Source organism: Arachis ipaensis, chromosome B7 (assembly GCF_059453495.1).
Source record: "Arachis ipaensis isolate K30076 ecotype BB chromosome B7, ASM5945349v1, whole genome shotgun sequence".
In the NCBI taxonomy this organism is placed as follows: Eukaryota; Viridiplantae; Streptophyta; class Magnoliopsida; order Fabales; family Fabaceae; genus Arachis; species Arachis ipaensis.
In genome coordinates this window covers 41,392,160-41,397,850 of record NC_142442.1, presented here as the reverse complement: position 1 = coordinate 41,397,850, position 5,691 = coordinate 41,392,160, and the positions used below count along the sequence as shown (strand labels likewise).

Below are 5,691 nucleotides of genomic sequence, written 5' to 3'. Positions count from 1 at the left end.
AAGAAAGCAAACTAGAATAATGAAAACTTCAACGGAGGTAATGACTCTTCTCAATATCCAAAGCAAAAGCATAAACTCTAAAATTATCAATGTGAAGGAAAAACCTAGAGAAAGTGGTAGAATTCTCACCAAAAATCCAAAAACTAAACTAAAACTATGCGTATGAGAATGTGTGTTGAGTCTCTGCTGTCCCCTGGCTCTAGTTTGTGTTTCTGGGCCAAAAACTGGGTCCAAACTTAGCCCAAAATTGCCCCCAGCGTTTTCTGCAGGTCACGCATATCACGCGTACGCGTCAGTCACGAGTACGCGTCGCTGGCCATCTTTGCGTGTCGCGCGTACGGCTCAGGTACGTGCATGCGTCGCTGTGCAAATCGCTTCTCACGCGTACGCGTCAGGTACGCGCACGCATCGCTGTGCAAAACTCCAATTCGCGCGCACGCGTGAGCCATGCGTGCGCGTCGCCTCTCACTGGTTGTCTCTTTTATTTCTTGTGTCCCTTCCATTTTTTCATGCTTCCTTTCCATCCTCTAAGCCATTCCTGCCTTGTAATCTCTGAAAACACTTAACACACATATCACGGCATCGAATAGTATGAAAGGACATTAAAAATACTAAACTTAAAGGCTTAGGAAGCAAGTTTTCAATCATACAACAAAACTGGGAAGGAATTGTAAAATCATGCAAATCATATGAATAAGTGTGCAAAGACTTGATAAAAACCACTCAATTGAATACAAGATAAACCATAAAATAGTGGTTTATTAGGGTTCATAATAGGAAGGTGGTTCTTCTTGGTAAGGGTATAGAGATTGTGAATATTGAGGTGGTAGTTCTTAGGGGTAATTGTGTTGGAATGGGGGTGGGTATATGTATGGTTCATACGGTTCATATGGTGGTTGGTTGGGTGGATAAGGGTTAGGGTCATAAGGAGGTGAATGGTTATAGGTGGCTTGTGAGTATGGTGGTTCAAAGTTATGTTGAGGAGGGGGTTCATAGGCATATGGTGGGGCTCGTTGGTAACTACAAGGGGGTCCACCATATCCATCATCTTGGTACGCACCCTGGAATGACTCTTGACCATAGTAATTTGGTGGAGGTTGGTTGTCACAAAAGGGTCCACCATAACTATTGTCTTCGGATGCATCGTAGAATGGTCGTTGCCCATGGCACCTTGGAGGAGGTTGTTGCCGAAAGGGTTGATCAAATCCTCGTGGCTCCTCCCGTCTTTGATTATTCCGACTTTAATGCATGTTCTCATTATAGCGTCCATTCCCTACAACATAATTGGAACCAAACTCATAGCAAAAGGGGTGAGAATTCATAGTAGTAAGAGAAATAAAAACTAATAAAAATTAATAAAAATAAACTCCTAAAACTAAAAACACTAACAGAGAAACGAAAAGCAAAATTATTTACAATAACCAATAATAAGGCACACGTTTGCAATTCCCTGGCAACGGCGCCATTTTGATGAACGGATTTTTGATGGTAAAGAATTCACAATAAATTCTCGTTGTAAGTATAGTTTCTAAACCAACAATAATCCTTTCATACAAAAAATTGTTTGTCACTAAAGCAAACCCAATAAGAATAATAACCGAAGTATTTAAACCTCAGGTCGTCTCTCAAGGAATTGCAAGGAGGTGTAGTTATTTTTGGTTGAGATAGTATATTTTTGGGTTTTTGAAATAAGGAACAAGAAAAGTGAATGACAAGAAATTAAATTAATAACTAAGAAAACTCTTGGCAAGGTATGAGAATTAGACGTCCTATCCTAGTTATCCTTATCAATTGTGATGAGAATTGTTCATTGCTCCCACTTAGTTAACCTCTAACTATGAAGAAAAGTCAAGTGGACTAATCAATTTGATTCCTCAAGTCCTAGTCAACTCTTAAGGAAAGACTAGCTTTAGAGGGATCCAAATCAACCAGCAAATTCCAATTATCAATCAACAAAGGAGTTTGATAACTCAAGCATCTTCAATTACTCAACTCAAGCTAAGAATCTAAAATCTAAATTAAAACCCTACCAAGCATTTTATCAAACACTTGAAAGGCACAACATAAAAACATAGAGATTTAATAAGAGATAATAAATTCCAAACAACCAAGTGCAAGCATTAAGAACATAAATCGAAGAAAAAAAAACATAAATCTGAAATACCTCAAATTGCATTAAATAAGAAATCCAATCTAACATGGAGAATTCATAAATTAAATTAGGAAAATAAATAAATCAACAAGAGAAGATAAACTAGAGTAGTAGAATAATTAAAAGTAGTAGAGAAGCTAAATTGAAATAAATTAGAAATCTGAAATTAAAAATAACTAAACCTAGGAATCCTAAAACCTAGAGAGAGGAGAGAGCCTCCCTCTCCAGAAAACTACATCTAAAACCTAACTAATGTGAATGAATGTATGATTCAATGTCTCTTCAGTCTCTGCTTGTCCCCTGGCTTTAATCTGCGTTTCTGGGCCGAAAACTGGGTCCAAACTCAGCCCAAAATCGCCCCCAGCATTTTCTGCGATTTCTGTACGTGGCGCATGTCACGCATACGCGTCGATGATCATCTTCGCGTGTCACGCGTATGCGTCAGGTACGCGCACGCGTCGCTGTGCAAATCGCTTCTCACGGGTATGCGTCAGGTACGTGCACGCATCGCTGTGAATTTCTCCAAATCACACGTACGCGTCAGGTACACGCGCGCGTTGTTCTTCGTTGGTCAGCTCCTTAGTTTCTTGTGTTCCTTCCATTTTTGCAAGCTTTCTTTCCATCCTCTAAGCCATTCCTACCATATAAAGCCTGAAAACACTAAACACATGGATCACGGTATCGAATGGTATGAAAGGACATTAAAAATACACAATTTAAAGGCTTAGGAAGCAATTTTTCAATCATAGAACAAAATTGAGAAGGAATTGTAAAATCATGCAAATTGTATGAATAAGTGTGCAAAGACTTGATAAAAACCACTCAATTTAGCACAAGATAAACCATAAAATAGTGGTTTATCACGCACGCATGGCTCACGTGTGCGCATGATTTGGAGATTTTCATAGAGACGCGTACGCGTACCTGACGTATACGCGTGTGATAAACCATTATTTTATGATTTATATTGTGTTTAATTGAGTGGTTTTATCAAATCTTTACCTACTTATTCATATGAATTGCATGATTTTATAATTCCATCCTAGTATTATTTATGGTTGAAAACTTGCTTCCTAGAGATCTTTTAATAATGTATTTTAATTCTCCTTTATACCATTCGATACCGTGATCCGTGTGTTAAGTGTTTCAGGCTTTATAGGGAAGGAATGGCTTAGAGAATGGAGAAGAAGCTCGCAAAAATGGAAGGAACACAAGAAATTAAGGAGATGACCAGCGAACACTGACGCGAGCGCATGGCTCACGTGAGCACACGAAATGAAGAAATCGCGGCGACGCGAGCGCGTGCCTGACGCAAACGCGTGGATTAGAGTCTGCACGAATGACGCGAACGCGTGGACGACGCGAACACGTGACAAGAAAAATCGCTGAATGATGCGAACACGTGGACGACGCGTACGCGTGACCTGCGCAATCTGCAAACATAGCAGAATACGCTGGGGGCAATTTCGGGCCGCGTTTTAACCTAGTTTTCGGTCCAGAAACACATATTAAAGTCAGGAAAAATGCAGAGACATGAGGAGGCAACCCATACGCATCCACACACATTCAGATACATTGATATTAGGATTACTTTTCGTTTTAGATCTGAATCTAGATTAGCTTTACATTAATAGTTTATGCTTTCGCTTTGGATTTTGGATGTTGAAGAGTTATTACCTCCTTGAAGACATCACTTTAGTTTATTTCCCTATTCCTTTACTCTTATTAGTTGCTCATTGACCCTATTCAAATAAGTATGTTGCGTTTTGAATTTATTAATATATAGAGTTACTTTTACTTTTAATTAATTTTAAATCTCTATTTTATTTTATTTATTTTATTTAATTATGTCTTCTTATATATTTATGAATATTAAATCCATGTCAATGGAGTAGGTTTTCTACTTGACATGGGGATTGATTAAGAGGAGACACTTGAGTTGGAATACTCAAGTGCTTAGTTAAATTGGATATCATTGGCTAATTCTGTATCTACTAACGCTAGACTTTCCCAAAAGAGAGGACTAGGATTTGCGGATAAAGAGTTAGTTCAATTACTTGACCTCCCTTTATTTATTAAGGGTTAACTAAGTGAAAACAACAACCTCTTTACACTACACTTGAAAAGATTCCAACAAGGATAGAACTTCCAATTAATCGATTCCCCAGTCAAGGCTTTTTATATTAATAATAATTCTTAGTTTCATTGCTTTAATTTACGATTATTTTAATTACTCATTATCCAACTCAAACCTTCTAGAAAATTTCTAATTAATAAATTAGCACTCTTTCCTGCAACTCGTTGGGAGACGACCCGGGACTCATACTCCCAGTATTTTTAATTCTAATTTTTGTGACAACCCTTTTAAATTGAGAAGGCGGATCTTAGCTAGTTGAGAAGTGTACTTGCAACGTATCCCGTATTTTGATTTCTTAACTGGTCAATTTCCGCCACCATCAATTTTTGGCGCCGTTGCCGGGGAGTTGCAATAGTGTGCTAGATTATTAATTAGTGTACATATTTTTATTTATTTGCATATTTTATTTTTATTTTTGTTACCAAGAGCTATATGTCTTTCTCATTGAATGACGCGTTCATTGCATGATCCGAGCTTAGCCACTTTTGATCCTGAAATTAAAAGAACTCTTTCACGTATTAGGCGAGCTCGACATTGGTTAGCCTCTGAGGGTGGTGAAGTGATTGTTATCGATTCACCAGTCTCATCTGAGGGCAAATCTGAACCGCCATCTGAGAGTGAGACAAGCTCCTTTACTACTGATCCAGTTGATTCACGTGCAGGTAACATGGCAGAACCTAGGAGAATTACTCTCCAAGAAGCTGGAGCCCCAGATTTTACACTACAACCTTATCAAGTGCATCATCCAAATCTGGCTGCAGATTTTGAGCTAAAAAATGCACTAATCAACTTGATGCCCAAGTTTCATGGCTTACCTGCTCAAGAGCCTATTAAGCACCTTAGGGATTTCCAGACAGCCTGTTCTACTGTCAGGCATAATGGTGCAGATGAAACTTATATTCTGTTAACTACCTTCCCGTTTTCTCTTGAGGGAAAAGCAAGGGAGTGGTACTACTCCCAACCGGAAGCGACCGTTACCAACTGGGATACACTCAGGAGCGAATTTTTGGAAAAATACTTTCCAGCTGAAGTTACAGATAGACTAAGAAAAAAGATCTCCTGCATTGTTCAAGGTGACTCGGAGACTCTTTATGAATACTGGGAGCGTTTTAAGAACCTTCTAGACGCATGTCCCCATCACATGATTGATAGACTAGTATTGATCAGCTACTTCACTCAAGGCATGAACCCCCAGGATAAGACTACACTGGATAGTGCTAGTAATGGGTCTATGAAAAAGTACAGGACTGCAGATGAAGCATGGCAACTGATCAGCAACTTAGCTGAGTCCACTAGGAATCACAAGCCGAGGTGCAGCCACTCAAAAGCTATTGCAGAGATCTCCTCTAGCGTTGAAACTACTGCTCTTACACAGAGTATATGCGAAATGACCAACCTACTG

The 5,691-nt window shown here is 39.0% G+C and overlaps 1 non-coding gene across 1 annotated transcript; it reads right to left on the bottom strand.

The window, feature by feature from the left end:
• Positions 1-5,328: 5,328 nt before the first annotated feature.
• LOC148550944 (small nucleolar RNA R71) lies at positions 5,329-5,436 on the bottom strand. The gene has a single exon (XR_015893893.1). It is a non-coding gene; the product is annotated as a small nucleolar RNA R71 (small nucleolar RNA).
• Between the last annotated feature and the right edge of the window lie 255 nt (positions 5,437-5,691).